The sequence below is a fragment of the Pelobates fuscus genome, chromosome 2 (genome assembly GCF_036172605.1).
Source record: "Pelobates fuscus isolate aPelFus1 chromosome 2, aPelFus1.pri, whole genome shotgun sequence".
NCBI lineage: Eukaryota > Metazoa > Chordata > Amphibia > Anura > Pelobatidae > Pelobates > Pelobates fuscus.
Window position 1 is genome coordinate 91,614,865 of NC_086318.1, and position 21,263 is coordinate 91,636,127.

Consider the following 21,263-nt stretch of genomic DNA (forward strand, 5'->3'; position numbering starts at 1 on the left):
TCAGGAGCATGTTCAGGTACTGTGGGCCTTGATTGTTTTGAAGGCTTTGAAGGTTAGCAGGCAAATTTAAAAATAGTTTCGCCATTTAATTGGAAGCCAATACAGGGAGTGGAGAACAGGTGTTATGTGGCAGGTGCTAGTTTGATTGGCCAGTAGTCTGGCTGCTGCATTTTGTACAGTCTGAAGGTGATGGAGTTCTTTTTCTGGGAGGCCTAAGTAAAGTACATTGCACTAATCTAGCCGAGAGGATACAAATGCATGGGTTAATGTTGGCATATCATCCGGTGGAATGAAGTGTTGTATCCTGGCTATGTTTTCAGATGAAAGTAGGCAGATTTTATTACGGAAGAAATCTGCTGTTTAAATGATAGTCCAGAGTCAATCAGCACTCTGAGGTTTCATACCTTTGATGAACTGATGAGTTCAGAGCCTCCAAGCTCTAGGCCAGTTGGGTGATCATGGGATATTTTTGTTACCCGGGGTCCCTTCACCAAGAGTAACTCTGTTTTGTCCTGGTTCAGTTTAAGCCAACTAGCCTTCATGCATTCTATGAGGTTTGCTAAGCAACTGTTGATGCGGCATATATCCAGTGAGTTTCCCTCCAGCACCACCTCCACCAGATACATGACGCTTAGAGGTATAACTGTTTTAGTGGTTTCTGTCGATAATTGTGGTGGACCACCTCACACCCCGACTGGGTGCCTCCGCCAATCACTGCTTACTAGAACCTCTGAGTACCTCCAAGCACTCCACCAGACACCATCAGCACCGTAGTCCCCACTTCCAGCGTTACAGCTTGGCTAGGGTCTCGCCATCCTCCACCCACCCTGGACCCAAGATCAGGATCCAGCTTCCAGTGGGCAGACCTCTCCTACTCCAGAGAGTGTACAAAAGCAAGTGATTATAACCCAGAGGAGTATTGTGATATAGCAATCCCCAGAGCAGATACAGCTGTTCCACCCACACATGTTGAGGGAAGGCAGGAACTCATTTAATGGTAGCCACAACTGGCCTTATATGCAGGTTCCCATGCAAGGGGCACTCCCCCGTTGGCCTGAGAGTAAACTACTGTATAAACAAATACACAATTACATTGATCCTCTCAGATCCAGGACACTCACATATATAATAAGATAATCCCTCCTCTGTGCCTGTGAGATAATTGGATCAGGAACTGTACTAATCTAATCCAATTATGTCCAAGCACAGAAACACATGCAATACAACAACACCCCAAAAGCACATATCCCCTGAGAGCCCCGACCTAGGGGACCAACATATCCAAAAATCACCCAGATCAGGTTTTGGGTTCAGGATTCCCATGGAAGTCATAATTTTGACAGACCGCGCACATGGTCCTATGCCCAAAACAGTTCCAGGGAATAAGGGCCAACGGTCGGTCTCTCTTTGTGGAGTCCAAAAGTACGGAAATCACATAAGTTTTTAAAGGGCCCATATTTTTTTGGCAGGAGGCTGGCAAGCAGACCCCTCCAAAAACACATGGCAGAGGCATTTCTGCCACAATAATATCCTGTAATTAGGCCCATCATAATTGTCAGCACCAGGCCCAGTGGACTCTTAATCTGGCACTGAACGTTATAGTGTTTCTGTCCCTAGTACTATGTGGTTTCCCTTCCTACTGGAAGGTTTAAGTAACATTCTTTATTTACCTTGTTTCCAGCTGACCTCTCCTCCCCAGGCACCGTCACAAGGGTTAAGGGGACAGGGACACTGCACCCAATCCACAACTATAAGAAGTGGTCTAAGTGACTATGTCCCTTTAAAACGCCAGGAACACTCTAGCGCCTTTTCCAGGGTGAGCAATCAAACCATTTGCAATAAACTTTACTGGTGCCTGGCAGATTCCAGGTAAGTTCACAATTTAACAAATGGTTTGGCTACTTACCCTGTAATGGTGCCAGGGCACTCCTGTAACCATAACCTGTACAATGGGCTGTGTTAGTTATGGTGCTTGAAGTGTTCTTTTAACTGAAAGTCAGAAATTGGAAAATAAATTGCTAATCAAACATCTCCTCAGCCCCAAAGACAAAGACTAACAAGGTTTCCTGGTCTTTTCTGTTATTAGTATAGATAATAAGTTAAGCTATTTCCTTTGCTCTCTGTGATTTAGCAATTTATGCACCAGTAAATGCAACAGAAATATTTAGTAAATGATAAAAACGAATTATTCCCCTGGCAGCGAACTGTACTCCTCACAAGGCTACCAGGACCAGTTTAAAAGAAATCTGACAGCGTAATGAGAAACAATACTTTGTAAATAGTCAACTTAAGTAAAAACTAAATTACTGTGCATAAAAATATATGTGAGGGTGCTGTGTAAGTGTGAGGGTGCTGTGTGAATGTGCTGTGTGTGAGGGTACTGTGTGAATGTGCTGTGCTGTGTGTGTGTGAGGGTGCCGTGAGTGTGAGGGTGCTGTGTGAGTGTGTGGGTGCTGTGTAAGTGTGTTGTGTGTAAATATGTGTGGAGGGATTGTATGTGAGGGGGACAGATGAATTTAAATATATTAAATTTTTTGCAAATAAAAAAAAACAAACTTCATATCCCTAGTGCTGCCATCCCTAGTGTTCCTAGTGGTGAGTGAACTCTAGCCTGCGTGGCTAGAGTTCACTCTGGCGAGATCTGAGCCTTGCCATGGTAACCACGACAACACTCACATCTTGAGATAGTTACCTGGCAGAGCTGCTGGCTAGGGCTCCCCCGGGTCCTCCTCTCCCTCATGAACCATGAAAAAAACAACTCTAATTACTAATATATAAGAGTAAGTGAAATACAAGTATTTAGATATTGAGTGGATGAGAGAGGTGTTGTGAATCATGATATCAGTATGATGGGTGATAAGGGGTAAACTGGTCCAAGGGCCCATGCGTTGGAGTACATAGGAGTATGCACCTTGTAGAAGAGTGTTTGATCCTGTGAGTGTGAGACGTGCTCTTGGGGTAATAACAACATTGGAAGGCACAATACAATTGTTATTGCGCATTACCGGATTCGTACCCCAGCTTGGAACAGGTCTATTTTCTGAGAGGATGCTGAATGTGAGACGTTTGGTTTGTTACTAGGGGTTATCATCCGACATGGTAACAATCCTGTAATTTTGAGATATGCGCTGTAACGGAAACGCCTGGCACCCCGACTAGGTACCTTCCACTGACGGATACTCCTAGTGCTCACAGATGGCTCCAAGCACTCCACCAGACACCATAACCATTGCAGACCCCACGAACCACCGCAGCTTAGTTGGGGTCTCGCTGTCCTCCACCCACTCTGGACCCAAGACCGGGCTTCAGCTTCCAGTGGGTGAACCTCTCCTAAATCCAGAGAGCAGGAGCCAGGAACAAGAACAAGCTCTTACAAGAGCTTACTCTGGGGAGTATTGTGATATAGCAATCCCCAGAGTGTAGGCAATTCTCCAATCCCCCAAACATGAGCCAAGACTTCATGAAGGGGTAAGCAGGTCTGTTTAATGCACACAAAAGGACTTTCTTTTATACAAATTTTCAGGCCAGAGGCACACCCCCTGGACCTGGTGGTAAACTGTGACAAAAGGGACACAAACCAATGGGAACACTAATTAACAAAATAACACTTCCACAGTAAAATCCCTCCCCTCTATCCTGGAGATAATTGGCTTAAGGAAATGCAGTAAACTCAATTATGTCCAGATACAGAAAATATCTCCATTTTACACTAACAGTAAAAAACATAAAAATACATAATTCCTATTATATTACACAGAACCCCCACATTCAGATAGCTCGGATCTGAGCGCCCAATATTGGTGAACAGCGCTCAGATCCCACGAACAGAGTAAATTTGACATGGGGTTAAAGTTTTGCAAGGGCTGATGAGAGATTGAGGAGGGGCAAAGCAGCCAGTTTAAACTGGTCTGGCAGTGTCCCTGGGACAACGCCCTGCTGGAGAACAATGGGATAGGTATTAAAGGGGTAGGGGAAGAGGCACATTCTCCCATGGAATCAAAGGGGCAGAAACAATCTTTTTAAATGGCAATACACCCCAGGGGCCATAGTCACAGGGCAAGAGGCTGGCAATCAGGCCTCTCCAAAAGTCAGTGGCAAAGGGTAGTTTGTCACATACGCATATCGATCAATCAATGCGTTCTGTTGCTATAGCAACAGGACATCATCTCCAACTTGCAGGTTCGGTTTATTTTGGTTACCAGGTATCTCAGGTGTGTTTAATTTTCTTGGGTTCAGTGTGGGTGTTGCATGGGGAGGTCCTACCGCCTTTTCTAATTGTTTGTATACCTATATATACCTATAGTCTGGTGGCTAGAATTCACCCTTGACAAAGGTTTCATAGCCGAAATGTTGGGTGTCCAGCTCTGTCCACTTGTTAGGTAATATATTGTACAGCAATTACTTCTTTCTTTGCTAATATGCATTTGGGTAATTAACTATCAATTTGTATACTACATATATTTGTAGGATACATGTATACCGTGCTGATTGATTGAGGAATATATGCTGATGTTATAGGTGTATATGGATGTATTTGTATTTGCTATCCATTATGTATTGAAATAAAATTTGATTATTTTATTGATATTGGTAGCGTGGGTATTTCTTGTACTATAAAATTGGTAACTCCCTTGACAATTCATAGTTTAATAAATAATAATATAAGTTATTCCCTTTCTGCTGTGTGCTTTCTAAAATAGTCAGTGTTGCTGAGTAATGTCGCCTATGTTATATTGCATGAAAAAAGTAATGATGAAAAAAGTGTAAATACTGTATAATCAAAGGATTTAAAAAAAAATATATATTGTATGAAAGACATATTGACGTAGCTATTGCACAGGGCAATTAACTACAAAAGATTCTGTCATTAATTTGATTATTAGGGAACTCACAAATCTTCAACTTGCAATTAACACACAATGTTGTGACATCAATGGTAATATTTAAATCACTTCTTGATGCATTTACATGAAAGCCTGTCTGAAAGTATTGTTGTTGCATAGCAGATGACAAAGAGGGTATTCATTAGATCATCAATGTGCAATTCTCTTTTGAAAGATACCTCACCTTGACAGATATAACAATCAGTTATCAGACAAATGCCACGTCTTTTCAACAGTCGTCATTTCATACCTTTTTGAAATAAGCCGATGAAAAGTGAATATCAAGTAACAGTGGCATAGTAATATAAAGAAAATAACATACATGCAAAAACACAATGCGGATACTTTGCTGTAAAATGGTAATAAACTCGTCTTGCATTAATCACAAACACTTGCTGAAAGTCTTGTCTCTTTGATAAGATGATAATAAACTGGCTTTTAATCAAGTTTTGTCTTCAAGCAGTAGGGAGTCTGCATACGTTTCATAGGGAAATTGAAGCCTATTTAACAAACAAAGAGGTTTCTATAAAACGGAAGCCAATCTAATTATATTTTTATGGCAAGATCAAACCTCTGGTATATTGTGTGTACAAAATGCTTTTAATGGATGACAAACTGATTTGCATTAGTTCACCAGTCGTGAGAATTATGAGAATACAACATAACATTGTTCAGTAAATACTGTAATTAAACTTGTTACGATTTATGTCCTTTTATTGTAAAAGTTGCTGTGTGCTCGTTAGAATGAGCCATTTAGAAAACAAATAAACTATAAATGTGCTAAATCTACAATGTCCGTATTTGAAAGTAGTTTCAGCGGCAAAGGAATATGGTTACATTTAGTCATATCCCTCTTAACAGCAATATTTCCATTTAATAAATATCATTTCAGGGCTACAATAGAAAAATGTGGACTGGACACTGTAATCTATATTTTACCAAATACAGACTGGACATATGCAATATGCCTATTCAAATAAACCCCTGGAATACAAAGGTTCCTAATGTAAATGGGCAAGGAAGGGCATTTGTCATCATATTGTATTAGTGAAAATAATAGATTAATTGTAATTTAGTCCCCGTGTGTATTATGCTGTAATTGACATATATGATTATACATCCTGTAATGGGAACAGGGGTTGACTGTACCTCAATCCAGATCTGTCCTGCTTCGTCTGTACATTCTCTACCATTACCACGGACCACCAGCTTCTTCATCTCCGTGCCTGTCTTGTTCCTTATGAACAGGTATTAACTCCTCTGCCTGCGCTGCCTCCATATACTGCCTTTACAAAGCCACCTTTAGCTCACAACTCCTTGCTAAATGGTCCCTGCTACCAAGGAACAGTGTATTCAGAAAATTATTCTCCTGGAATCTGTGAGGACACACAGTTCCTAACGAAACTATCAAACTTAATCTTTATTTCCACCCAAACCAGCTCTGTATATTACATTTAACTTGTGGTGACACATTCAAAATAAAACATAATTGCATAGTAAATACACAGGCACCAAGACAATCATGAAATGTGACTCTGGCAAAACTGGGATCTGGGGAATATATATCATAAAAACTTGTAAATGTGCTATTTGGTAAACATATTGGTGACTAGGAACACAATGTCCTTGTGGATAATTATCGTTTCATTACAGTGTTCAACCAATAGATGGCGCTGCACAGCACAATGACCCATGGATGACTGTGTTTCCATAATACATTTAAGATTTTATCCATCTAAAGTCCATGTAGTTAATAGACATAGTTATTCACTAAAATCTAAATGCTCGCAGTGCAGATCATCAACAATAATCAGGGACTATTTAAAGGCACACTATAGTCACCTGAATATTTACAGCTTAATGTAGTTGTTCTGGTGAGTATAGTCAGTCCCTGTAGGCTTTTTGCTGTAAACACTGTCTTTTCAGAGAAAAGGCAGTGTTTACATTGCTGTCTAGGGACACCTCCAGTAGCAGTCACTAAGACGCTCTGCATGGAGGCGTTGAACATCCCCATATAGATGCATTGAGTCATTTTGCCATGCATGCGCATTAGCCTCCCAATGCTTTCCTATAGGAAAGCATTGGATTGGCTGAGATGATTGGTTCTGATCATCTCAGTCAAGGAAGCGGATCAAGGGGCCAGCGCTGGCAGACCTGCTTGGCGCTAGAATAAAGGTAACATTTTTACTTAATTAAGGGAGTCAATGGGGGGACCAGGAGCATAACTAGTGTTTTAACTATAAGAACTTTTAAGAACTTTTGGATTGCAAAATCCAGACACTGTTCTCAAGATTTACCAATCTCTGTATTTTTACTGCCTCCAAATTAGATTGAACGTAAACCAAATTTTTTAGATGAAGTGGTCTGGCCAATAGTATCCCTTTAATAATTATATTTTACATAAATTTCACATGTGACAATCACTAATTTTAAATCAGACACCGGATGAGATGTATCAAATAAAATGTGTTTATTCAGTTGAAATAATCTAATTTCAGCAGGATTTGTGTTTAATAACAAAGTTGCAAGTTGCATTTTTTTTGTCATACGCAAGTGCCCAATATCTTAAAAATATGGTTTTCATAGGTTAAGAATGTGTGCAAATATACAAAATTATGTCCTGCACTCAAACTTCCACCCTCTTGGGCCACAGCAGTGGCTATAGTATTCATCAACCCAAATACATAGAACAAATTCGCCCCAATAATTATCTGCACACTATCCCAAATCCCTTTGTTATATTTAAATAACTGAAGGTTTTTAATATCACTACAATGGGCATTAATGTGTAAACTCACCTCCCACGTCAAGGCAAGCCTTGTAGGTGCGTTCTATACTAATTCAACTTGCTGAATAGCCCCCTTGTTTTTTTTTAATGTGAATAATGATTTGGGATAGTGCACAGGTAACATTTTTTGGGGTTCAGATTCTGAGTAGTCTAGGAAAATAAGTGTCACTTTTGACTAAAGTGAAATTAAAGATGGCTGCCCAGGATTCCATAGAGATATGCCAGGAGTTTTTAACTTTTATCTATCTATTAGTAGATGCAACCTTTATTTTCATTAGTTCATAAAAATGAGGAGTTTTCCCTTACATTATCATTGCTTTTATTAAGCGGTGATTTATTAGTCACAGTGGTAAAAATACTTGTGTTAATAAAATCTCTCTAAATAAATAGAAATAAGATACCTTTTATGTGTGTTAAAAGGTCAATAATTAAATCCTAGTGATTAAAATAAACACATTCAGATGTAGAAAAAATGCTCTGATTTACATTCCATAACTACAAATGCAATGAGCTAAACCTCTAAATATGGTGCATGTATTCAGTTTTATATTAAGCACTTGTAGCTGTGTGTTTTGACTTTGAGCCTTGTCACATTTAACAAGTACATTTGTAGCACACACAGGTGCACCTGTCTGCGCGACAGCAATTTTCAAGATTTGTTATTTATAGCAGAGTATCGGTATGTTTTACGATTGTCTTAAAGATTTCCATTTTGAAAGCCATATTTACATCCAGAAAATTGTGGATATTTTGAAGTCCAGTGAAATACTGTATTCTCCTGTTTTTACCACACTACTAATATATCACACTATATTTACCCAAATTAGCTCTGTGTTGTATTGTGGTGGAATCTCGGTAAAAATAAATTTAGTAGGCCGAGATTACCACGTGGCATGTGTACGTGCATATGCTGACGTATCGATCAGTTGGTTGCACGAGGCAAGATACGATCAGTAGTGTACGGAGCATGTGCAAGAATACAGGATATAGTATTCCCCCTCCTCCATTGTGCTGGACAAGCCATGTGGTCAAACAGGAAGTTAATTCTTATTTGTGTTGATTGGTTAAGAGAATGTGCGGGTGGAGCTTAATATGGGAGGAGTTATATGCCTATATAAGGAGCCTGCACTATTGTCCGGGGCTCAGACTTTGCTGTATTTTGGTGACGCTAGTCCCTCTGAGTCCCGATCGGTGATCCAATAAAGAATCTCTTCCTTCCTGAAGAAACCTGTGTCCATCTCTCTGTGCTTGGCTTCCGTCAGTTTCTCCGGTATCATTTGGTGCATTGGCCGGGAAGCTCATCGTTCAACGGTAGCTGAGAGGCAGAGGCGTGAGACGGTCTATCTTTGCCCACGTTCTCTACGGCTGCACCCCTGAACTTCTGCGTGGACCTCCCTTCGTCTCGGCGCCACTGGTCTGTTGTCCAGGAGATCATCGGCCTCTACGTGAGAAGTGCTGGGGTGTCCCCGTCGATGAGTGTGAACTCAGGTTCAGGAACGAGGAGGTAAGACAACTGCTGTTTTAGACGGCAGGACCCGCTAGGGGTATACCGATTGTGCGGTAGGCCCAAAGGGGTTTTTGAATCTGTATCTGCCCCCTCTGTCGGAGGGAAGGAGCGAAGGCGCACCGCTCGATCGAACGCTCTTTAGTCAGACCGTTTGATTTGGTTAGTCAGGCAGGGCGCTCTGGTGTAAAATAAGCCCTAGCCGGACACCGGTGTCTTGTCTAGACTAGCGTTCTAGGGTGTATATTACGTTTGCTAGGTCGGAGGGACCGGGAGACTAAGCGGCGCCTGTGTAAATTCGGTTCGCTAGTTCTCATCCTATCTGGGCTAAGTGGGAAGGCGTGTAAATTTGGAACCCACTAGACTTTTGATAGTACGACTAAGAGGCGCCTGTGTAAATTCGGTTCTCTAGCTCGTTGTATAGTGCGACTAAGAGGCGTCTGTGTAAATTCGGTTCTCTAGCTCGCTATATATGTGGTGATTGGGCAGTGTGGCTAACCAAAACGGGTGTATATAGTTTTAGGTAGTCCATTCAAGGTACTGGCCAATAGTTTAGTTGGGAATTGTAAATGTGTTAGCGATTGTTTAGTAAAGTGTATATCTTGTTAGATAGCGCGAGCTCAGCCGTCTAGCGAGAGTGTTAATAGTGTGTTGCTGTATTATAGTGCACGGTACCATAACCCTGTATATTTACTGACATTGTATAATAAGTACTAATCATTGTCGTCCATTGCATGTTTAACACCATAACCACTAATAATTGTATTGTGACCTTAACTTGTGCTTTGACCTATGCTAACCGTACTGTAACCGCTATTTGTAAAAGACGATGTTACTGGGGTGTGTTATAGACGGGTAATTCGTATATAGAGAATTATAGCGTGGGTGACTGTATAGTTACGCCAAAGGGCATAATATTGATTATATAGTGACTGGTGTAACAGCTGTGTGTGTACGGGAATTCCCTGAGTGTTTATTGTTATTGTGTACGTTTCACTTGGTAACCGTACCACGTGGTGCTGTTGCCAGAGGAAACGGGTGTGACTGTTGAATAAGTACGCGTGTATAGTATTCGTTGTCGACGACGTTCCATTGTTAAATATGGGTGCGTCGCAGTCAACGATTCCGGATCCCTTAGGATGTATGGTTAAGAATTTTAAAAAGGGATTCAAAGTTTGTGATTTTGGGGTAAAGATGTCTCCTGTACGTTTGGTCACTTTGTGCACTAGGGAGTGGCCTACTTTGGTTGCGGCATGGCCGCCACGTGGCAGTTTGGATCCAACTCTGGTACAGCGCTTACACGTGGCTGTATCAGGTAGGCCTGAACTTTACGGCCAGTTTCCTTATATTGACTGTTGGAGACAGGCCGTAAATGACTCGCCAAAATGGCTCCAGACATGCCACGAGGAGCAGTGTCGCCTCATGGTAGCTAGGACTTGTTCGTCCACTAGGACTGGTGTTAGGCCCATTTTGGACACGCCCCCTGAGTCCGAGATCCCTTTGCCGCCCCCTTACTTTCCGTTAAGAAGAAGTGACGCAAACGCAGGAAGTCCTGCACCCCTCCCCTCATTACCCTCATCCACTTCCGCTTCCTCCTCCAGTACAGGATCCACCCCCCCTCGTACTAAATCTCCCCTTCCGGAACCAGAACCCACCCCCATTAGAAACGAATATCCTGATTTGGCGCCACTTCAGACTTCCGGTCAAGCTTCATCTAGCTCGGCCCGAAGTGTTCTATTTACCACCTTTTCCCAAAACCAACCTCCCACATCCCCATACCCTATCTCTCCCCGACCGGAACCCATGACTGACGCCTCTCTACGCAGCCCCATCCAAACCCGACAGTTGACTGGTGCCCAACAATTAAAGCACTATCAGATGCCTCTTCGCTTAAATCCCGGGTCAGCTTATATCGATGCCGCAGGTCAAATGGCACACGCTGACCCAGTCTTCGTATATGTCCCATTTACCACTACCGACCTTTTAAACTGGAAGACCCATAATTCCTCGTATACTGAGAAACCACAAGCCATGACTGATCTGTTCACCTCAATAGTACAGACGCATAATCCGACATGGGCTGATTGCCAGCAGTTACTAATGACTTTATTTAACAATGAGGAAAGGACAAGAATAAATCAAGCAGCCATTAAAGCATTAGAAGATAGAGCCCGTGCTTTGAACCAAGCTAATCCAGCAGCATGGGCCGCAACACACTATCCCAACACTGATCCCGATTGGAACGTAAATGGTGCTGATATGGTTCAACTCAGAGCCTATAGAGACGCTATAATTGCTGGCATGAAAGCCGGAGGAAAGAAAGCCATTAACATGTCGAAGACAGTTGAGGTGATTCAGAAAAGCGATGAAGCGCCTAGTGTCTTTTATGACCGATTATTGGAGGCGTACCGCTTGTACACCCCCTTTAATCCGGAAGACGCAGACAATTCCCGAATGGTTAACTCCGCCTTTGTCAGCCAAGCATACGGAGATATTAAGCGCAAGCTACAAAAGTTAGAAGGGTTTGCAGGTATGTCCATCACCCAACTAATGGAGGTAGCTAATAAGGTTTATATGAACAGGGATACAGAAAGCAAGAAAGAGGAAGAGCGCAAGATGCGTAAAAAGGCTGATATGCTAGCGGTAGCGATCGCAGGCGTAGATAGACGGGGCCCAGATAGAGGCGATAGTAGATGGAATGAGGAACCTCTAGGTAAAAATCAGTGCGCTTACTGTAGGGAAGAAGGGCATTGGAGAAATGAGTGTCCGCGAAGAGAACAGTCTGAGAGAGACAGACCTAGGTCAGGTTACGGAAACTTTAGAGGCAGAGCGAGAGGTAGAGGAGGCCCCGGAGGGAGTAATGGTTATAGAGGGAGTAATGGGAACAGAGGAAGTGTTAGGGAAGACAGATATATTCCAGCAGCGCAAAGGTCCCGCGATAGAGAAGGTAGGGACTTCGTAGGATTGGCTGACACGGTCATGGAGGACTATTGATACCGACCGGGCTCCATCCCCCTTGGTCGAGCGGAGCCTATGGTCGATGTATCAATAGGGGGGAAAAGGAGTGCGTTCATGATCGACACTGGTGCTGAACATTCAGTGGTGACTAATCTAGTTGCTCCTCCATCTGGAAGGACTATTACTGTGATAGGAGCAACTGGAAGAAGTGCTGAAAGACCGGTTCTTAAAAGTCGACTCTGTACATTGGGAGGCCACGTAGTAAAACACCAATTCCTTTATATGCCTGAATGTCCAGTCCAATTGCTGGGACGTGATATGCTATCAAAATTACAAGCGCAGATTACGTTCCTACCAAATGGAACAACATCCTTAAAGTTTAATGGACCTTCAGGTATTATGACTTTATCCGTACCAAAGGAAGAAGAGTGGCGACTTTATACAGTGTTGACTAGCCAAAACCCTAGGAGTGATGAGACATTGTTTAACATACCAGGAGTTTGGGCAGAGAACAACCCACCAGGACTGGCCCGCAATATTCCACCTATAAAAATTGAACTGAAACTTGGGGTTTATCCAGTAAGCCTAAGACAATACCACATCCCACAGAAGGCTAAGAAGAACATCCAATCCTATCTGGATAAGTTCATACGGTATGGTATCCTAAAATTCTGTACTTCCCCCTGGAACACCCCATTGCTGCCTGTTCAAAAGCCCGGTACAGATGAGTATCGACCTGTACAGGACTTAAGAGCAGTCAATGATGCGGTTGTTAGCATACATCCAGTTGTACCCAATCCATATAACCTGCTTGCTTTAATTCCGGGCGGGGCTACTTACTTTACAGTCTTAGATCTCAAAGATGCCTTCTTTTGCCTCCGAATTGCCGCAGAAAGTCAATGTATTTTCGCTTTCCAATGGGAGAATGCTGTAACAGGCTCAAAACGCCAAATGACTTGGACAAGACTGCCCCAAGGGTTTAAAAATTCACCTACCCTATTTGGTTCAGCCCTAAGTCAAGATCTATTGGATTTCGAGTCCATCCCAGGAGAGTGTGTCTTGTTACAATATGTAGATGACTTGTTGATAGCAGCAGTTACAAAAGAAATCTGTCAGCAAGCAACGCACGATCTACTACATATTCTCTGGAAGGCAGGATACAAGGTGTCCAGAAAGAAGGCTCAGTTGTGTTTGCCAACTGTCAAGTATCTGGGATTCCATATCTCTGAAGGTCAAAGAATTATGGGGCCAGAGAGAAAAGAAGCTGTCTGCCAAATACCAATACCCAAGAATAGAAGACAAGTGCGAGAATTCTTGGGGGCAGCAGGCTTCTGTAGGATATGGATTCCCAGCTATGCGATACTGGCAAAACCTCTGTACGCAGCCATCAAAGGTACAGAGCACGACCCCTTCTTATGGACCCAAGAACAGCAAACGGCATTTGAAGATGTGAAGAAGGCTTTGATGAGTGCCCCAGCATTAGGTCTACCTGATCACACACGACCATTCTACTTATATGTACACGAGCAAAGAAGAATGGCTGTGGGAGTATTGACACAGTACTTGGGATCATGGCAAAGACCTGTTGCCTACATGTCTAAGCAACTGGATGCAGTGGCCAGCGGACTTCCACCTTGTCTAAGAGCCGTAGCTGCAGCCGCCCTGCTAGTAGCTGAAGCCGATAAACTCACTCTGGGTCAAGAACTTTATGTACGAGTCCCACATGCAGTACAGACGTTGTTGGATTACAAAGGAAATCATTGGTTTAGTAACAGCCGTATGACCAAGTATCAAGCAATGTTGTGTGAAAACCCAAGAGTGCATTTAGAGACTGTAAACACCTTAAATCCAGCTACCCTTTTGCCACAACCTACTGAAAGTCAACATGATTGTTTGGAAGTAATGGATGAAGTATTCTCAAGTAGACCAGATCTTCGTGATTTTCCCATCCAGAACCCCGATGTTCAATATTACACCGACGGCAGTAGTTATGTGAAAGAAGGGATCCGCTATGCAGGATATGCAGTGACAACAATAGACAAGGTGATAGAAGCTCGGCCACTGGCAAAAGGAACATCAGCACAAAAGGCAGAATTAATAGCACTAACACGAGCGTTACAATTGGCTGAAGGTTTAAGAGTGAATATCTATACGGACTCTAAGTATGCGTTTTTAACCACTCATGCCCACGGAGCTTTGTATAAAGAAAGAGGACTACTGAATTCAGAAGGCAAAGAAATCAAATACGCAGCTGAAATCCTACAACTATTGGAAGCAGTGTGGGAGCCGAAAGAAGTCGGTATCATACATTGTCGAGCGCATCTGAGAGGAGATGGTGATGTAACCAAGGGAAATCGGATGGCAGATAGTGCAGCTAAGCGTGCCGCTGAATCAGGAAGACAGGAGTATGTGGGGCATATAGCTGCTCTAATACCAACTCCACTGTCCCAATGGACTCCAGTTTATACAGCTCAAGAAGAGGAGTGGTTAAAGACTGAACCGGGAAAGTATCTGGAGAACAAGTGGTATCAGCTAGAAGATGGAAGAATAGTCATACCAGCATCACTAGCAGTAGAAATTGTCCAAAATTATCATAACGGGACACATTCTGGGAGAGACAGTACTGAAGAATCTCTCAGAAAACATTTCTACATACCAAGATTGTCCAACTTGACTCAGGCCATTGTACGTAGATGTGTAACGTGTGCTAAGAATAATGCAAGACAAGGACCAGTAAAGCCACCAGGAGTCCAGTTTATGGGGGGGCTCCCCATGTCCGATCTACAAATAGACTTTACAGTGATGCCTAAATCGGGTGGACATCGTTACCTGCTGGTAATTGTGTGCACCTATTCAGGCTGGGTAGAAGCATGTCCTACTCGTACAGAGAAAGCAGGAGAAGTTGTAAGATTCCTGCTACGAGAAATAATACCCCGATATGGACTACCCTGTTCTATAGGATCGGACAATGGTCCAGCTTTTGTTCACCAGTGCCTACAACAACTGACTCATATGCTTGGTATAAAGTGGAGGCTTCATACTGCATATAGACCCCAGAGTTCTGGTAAGGTAGAGAGAATGAATAGAACTATAAAGAACCAGTTGGCTAAAATGTGTCAGGAAACCCAACTTAAGTGGAACGTTCTCTTACCTATAGCTCTATTGCGAATCCGCAGTACCCCTACCAGAAGGATGGGCCTCTCTCCTTTTGAAATTATGTATGGGCGGCCACCTCCCGTACTTGGTAACTTAAGGGGGGATTTGAGTCAGTTGGGAGAAGGAATTACCCGGCAGCAGGTTGTAGAGTTGGGTAAGACTATGGAGGAGGTACAGAAATGGGTACAAGATAGATTACCTGTGAATATTTATCCCCCTGTTCATAGTTATCATCCAGGAGATCAAGTGTGGATTAAAGAGTGGAATAATGTACCGTTAGGGCCCAAGTGGAGAGGTCCTTATGTTGTTCTTTTGTCTACCCCTACAGCGATAAAAGTAGCAGAAGTGACTCCGTGGATACATCACTCCAGGGTTAAACCAGCAGCAGTCGATTCTTGGCAAGTTACAGCAGATCCAGAGAATCCCTGCAAGATCCGGTTGAAACGCACTACTCAGTCGGAGTAACGAGGAATTATTGTGGATTACAAATTTTATTGTTACAGGTGTGAGTGAGAAGGCCATAATAAAGCCTGTCCGCTTACCATCACATAGTGTATAAGCCAGGAAAGTCTCGAAGGGACACCTGTGAAGACGAGCAGAACTTCATTCCCTGCAGCCCTCACATCCTGGAAGCTGAGGTTCCATCGCACGGACGAAGACTGAGGATGACGGCGAAAGATGTGCTTTTGATTGTGTTTATTTATATGTGTTTTTATATTCAGGAAGGTAGAGGTACCGACACTCCTAGCTGTGAGGTATGCATTAAGACTACGAGAACAGGTAACCATATTTCCCAAACCCTAATTTGGCATTCACAATACGAGTGTAAAGGAGATGTATCGAGATGTAGATACTTAAATATAGACTATAGTGTGTGCCATTTAGGAGTAGGAGAACCTAAGTGCTTCAGTAAGGAGTATCAGCCTCGTACAATTTGGTTGACTCTCAGGAATGGAGATCCTCAGGGGACCCTAATTAATAAGACGGTATTAGAATCCGTACATTCTTCGGGTGTTCTGCTATTTGATGCGTGTAAAGCGATATCGAGTGGTAGAAAACCGTGGAATGTATGTGGGGATCTTAGATGGGAGAGGACGTATGGGTCTAACGATAAATACATTTGTCCCAGTAGCAAAAATAAATATGTAAGTCCTAGATGCCCAAATAAAGACTATAACTTTTGCCCATATTGGTCTTGTGTGGGGTGGGCGACTTGGGGACAGACAGTAGATAAAGACATGATAGTGACTAAGTTGCCGACTAGCCCTTATTGTAAGTCTATGGAATGCAACCCAGTCCATATACTTATTAATAACCCCGACAAGTTCTTAGATAAGTATGGAAATTTATTTGGGTTTCAGATATACGGGACGGGTTTAGATCCTGGGACATTATTGTTTATAGGAATAGAGACTGATGCGGTATCCTCCCAGACTCATCAAGTATACCATTCCTTTTATGAAGAGATGAGTATAGATAATAAGATCCCCCATAACGCTAAAAACCTGTTCATTGACCTAGCTGAAAGTATTGCCGGTAGTCTTAATGTTACCAACTGCTATGTGTGTGGAGGTACTAACATGGGAGACCAATGGCCTTGGGAAGCAAAGGAGGTAATGTCCGGTTCTGAGGCAGTTGACCAATTAATATCTACACAAGCCGATTATCATATGAGTGTTAGAGGTAAATCTGAGTGGAGATTAAAGACCTCCATCATAGGTTATGTTTGCATAGCAAGGAAAGGAATAATGTATAATACTTCTGTAGGAGAATTAACTTGTCTAGGGCAAAAAGCTTATGATGATGATACAAAGAATACAACTTGGTGGTCGGCTTCAAATGTCTCAGAACCATCTAACCCGTTTGCTAGATATGCCAATTTAAAGGATGTGTGGTTTGATCTATCCATCACATCTACTTGGAGAGCCCCAGCAAATTTGTACTGGATCTGTGGTAAGAAAGCCTATTCGGAGCTGCCACAGGACTGGGAAGGGGCATGTGTGTTGGGTATGCTCAAACCATCTTTCTTCTTGTTACCGATTGAAACAGGTGAGACTTTAGGTGTTAAAGTATATGATGTGAATCATAGGAAGAAAAGGGGACCCATAGAGATAGGCACCTGGGAAGATAATGAATGGCCTCCCCAGCGTATCATAGACTATTATGGGCCAGCCACGTGGGCTGAGGATGGTACCTTTGGTTATAGAACCCCTATTTATATGCTCAACCGTATTATAAGATTACAGGCGGTGGTTGAGATTATCACTAACGAAACATCACAAGCGCTCAATCTTCTAGCGAAGCATAACACCAGGATGAGGACAGCAGTCTACCAAAATAGATTAGCCTTGGATTACCTTTTGGCAGTAGAGGGAGGTGTATGTGGGAAGTTTAACCTAAGCAATTGCTGTCTTCAAATAGATGACGAAGGGCAAGCAATAGCTGAGCTTACTAGCCATATGGTTAAACTAGCGCATGTGCCTACTCAGGTATGGAAAGGGTATAATCCAAGTAGTTGGTTTGGTAGCTGGTATGAGTGGTTCGGAGGGCTTAAGGCAGTGGTAGGTGGAGTCCTACTGATTTTACTGTTGTGTCTACTCCTACCGTGTCTTATACCCTTAGTAGTTAGGTCTGTGCAAAGCCTGATAGGAAGTATAGCAGAGAGGAAGGCTGCTGCACAGATAATGGCGATATATAAGTATAAGGCTCTAGATCAAGGAGAACCAATGCAGGAAGATGAGTGTTAAAAGATTCACATCATAAGATAAGTCTGGTCTGGTTCAAGGTAACTTGCGGTGTAAGCAAAACTAAGGTTATGTGATGCCTCAAGTAATTGTAAAATATCAAGAGGCATCAAAGGGGGGAATGTGGTGGAATCTCGGTAAAAATAAATTTAGTAGGCCGAGATTACCACGTGGCATGTGTACGTGCATATGCTGACGTATCGATCAGTTGGTTGCACGAGGCAAGATACGATCAGTAGTGTACGGAGCATGTGCAAGAATACAGGATATAGTATTCCCCCTCCTCCATTGTGCTGGACAAGCCATGTGGTCAAACAGGAAGTTAATTCTTATTTGTGTTGATTGGTTAAGAGAATGTGCGGGTGGAGCTTAATATGGGAGGAGTTATATGCCTATATAAGGAGCCTGCACTATTGTCCGGGGCTCAGACTTTGCTGTATTTTGGTGACGCTAGTCCCTCTGAGTCCCGATCGGTGATCCAATAAAGAATCTCTTCCTTCCTGAAGAAACCTGTGTCCATCTCTCTGTGCTTGGCTTCCGTCAGTTTCTCCGGTATCAGTATTGCAGCATTGCAAGTTGAATCTCTGACACATTCAGCTCAGTTTTTCATCTTTCAGGGGTAGATAAAATGTGTATGACTAAAGGAACACTGTGGGCACCATAACAACTTTATCAGAATTAAGTTGTTATGTGCCAAGAGGTCCCTTGTGCTGACTTACCTTTAGGGGGTTGAGCCATTATGCTTCTCTCCGATTCTTGAAAAAGGAAGCCTTGGACAGCCTCAGATAGGTGCACTGCTGATTGGCTAAGAATTTTAGCTGATGCTCTCAGCCAATCACTAGCTCCTTATTCATAAAAACCGTCTTGAGAAAAATATGTGCATTCCTCAAGCTGTTTTGGGAATTGGGAGCTAAGGAAGGACAGAGATAGCAGAGCTAAAAGGATCTGGATTCCAGACTTTGTGATTAAACCATTTATTAATGGTTCATGAGTGGTTTAACCATCACAGGTAGGCCGGTGATAGGGACCTCCTGGCACCATAGCAACATAATTCTGATAAAGTTGTTGTGGTGTCCAGAGTGTTCCTTTAAGTGGGTGATGTTATTGCTAAAATGTATCTGGAACTTTACAGTAAAAAAGAGTGGGCATGTTCAAAAAAGCTTTATAAAGAAATGTAAACACAATCCAAATTGTTTTGGGATCCTATGCCGTGGAACATGCACTACTTTGCTGCCTAAACTTTTATGGGTGCCCAGATCTGCTTGACATAACTAGATTATTTGTAATCTAAGCAACCTTCTCAATGAACCCTTTCAGTATCTCAGATCAGAAGATAATCACTTGCAGAGCTATCATCATGTTTTACCATTGCATGCACGGGATACAAGGGGGTGAATCAAACAGGGTCTCTCTAAATCCCTAATATCTAGGATAACCCTAGGTGGAATACAATTTGACATGTGGCTATTAGATAAAAAAGCAATTGATATTTTGAAATGCAAAATGAAAGTAAAATAATGCCTTAATGCTTTTGGTAGAGAAGAGGTTACAAACATATACATAGACCCAGGACATACTTGAAAACTAGAGGAATCTCAATGTATCCTTCCTGGTAAAATATTTTATAAATAAATAGTGACCACAATATTTGCACAACCTAGTCCATGTAAATATAAGGTTCAACAAGACTACAGAACCTATCACACACACTCTCAGGACTTGGAGATCCCTGCGTGGAGTGGAACACATTTCTCCTGTTCCGAGTCCCTTCCTTGCAAGTTCCTGGGAGGAGGCTTGCCGCCTAGGGCCTGGCCTTCATTGATGGTAGACCTTATACCCCAATAGGAAGGTCTTAGGTGGTACAGATGTGATGAACATACAAGACATTATGGGAGAGACAAACCTGACGCCCCTTAATACATTTTGCCACACTCAACTACGGCACTACTACTGACTGATGCACAACAGAACACAGTTACCTCACTTGGTTCAAAGGCATCTATGAGAGGGGCACTTCGTTAGAGAAGACTATCTCAGTCCAATATCAACACCCACTGACAGGGGACAAACCCACAAAAATGACTTTCAAGAGATGATGGGAGGGAATGTAAGGCAAAATATTCACGGATACACAGTGGGACTTAAATCTTGAATCACAAAAGTTCCATTAGCTCCAGACACCAAGAAACCAACTACCATCTTTTGTTGTATTGGAACCACACTCCTACCCTCTTCCATAGGATATTCCTGGGTGTGTCTCCCCTCTGCTGGAGATGTGGCCTAGATGAAGGGACGATTAAACATATCTGGTGGAGCTGCACCAAAAAACCCCATTCTGGGATATGGTGTAGGACACAATGTCAGACGTCTTCGGTAAACCACAACAACTTCCTGCTCAACTAGCCGTGTTACATTTCACTTCAACACCAAACTCGACATACAAGAAATCCATCGCTAGACATTTCCTCCACGCGGCGAAGTCACTGATACTAGCCTTCTGGAAACAAAGAGTAGTCCCCAGCAGGGAACAATGGTTGGATCAAGATATTCAAGCTGCAGAAGCTATCCAGGCAGCTTTGCTGAACGCGAACGACAAACATGTGGAAAGATGGCGACCATGGTTACTATATATGGCGGACAGGATGGGAACAGCGGGGATAACACTGATGCCGGACTACAGGACAGTGAGGCTACCGGGGCAGGGTCAGCAGACGGTGACTTCACTTCTTGTCTCTTTCTACATAAACTTGCCACTTCTACACCACTATACATCTTATTTTTTTTAATTTTTTTTATTGGATTCTCAAAAAATTACAGATATCACAAACAATAAATAAATACAATAACACAAAGAATCATACCTAAGAAAGAATCTACTACGTGTTCCTTCTAAGAAGGGTTGCAAATACCGTTTGAATCACATATTTAAAATAGTAAGATTCTTTCTCAACACCAAACAAAAAAACACATCCTAATACATTCAGTCACCGAGAGTTCCCTACTCTTCAATTGTCCTTTATATATTATTTATCTATGATCATACATTTGCCTTTCCCATTTATCCCATAAGTCTGAAGCTCTATTTGGATATTTAGTATAGTTTCTTTCCATTCTCATCAAGAAAATTAGCTGTGAGCTTATTTAAAAAAATGCTATCTCATGATCATTCTTCCAATTTCTAGTCACAACAATTTTACCAGCAATAGGGCTTTGAATTATTAAAAACTGTT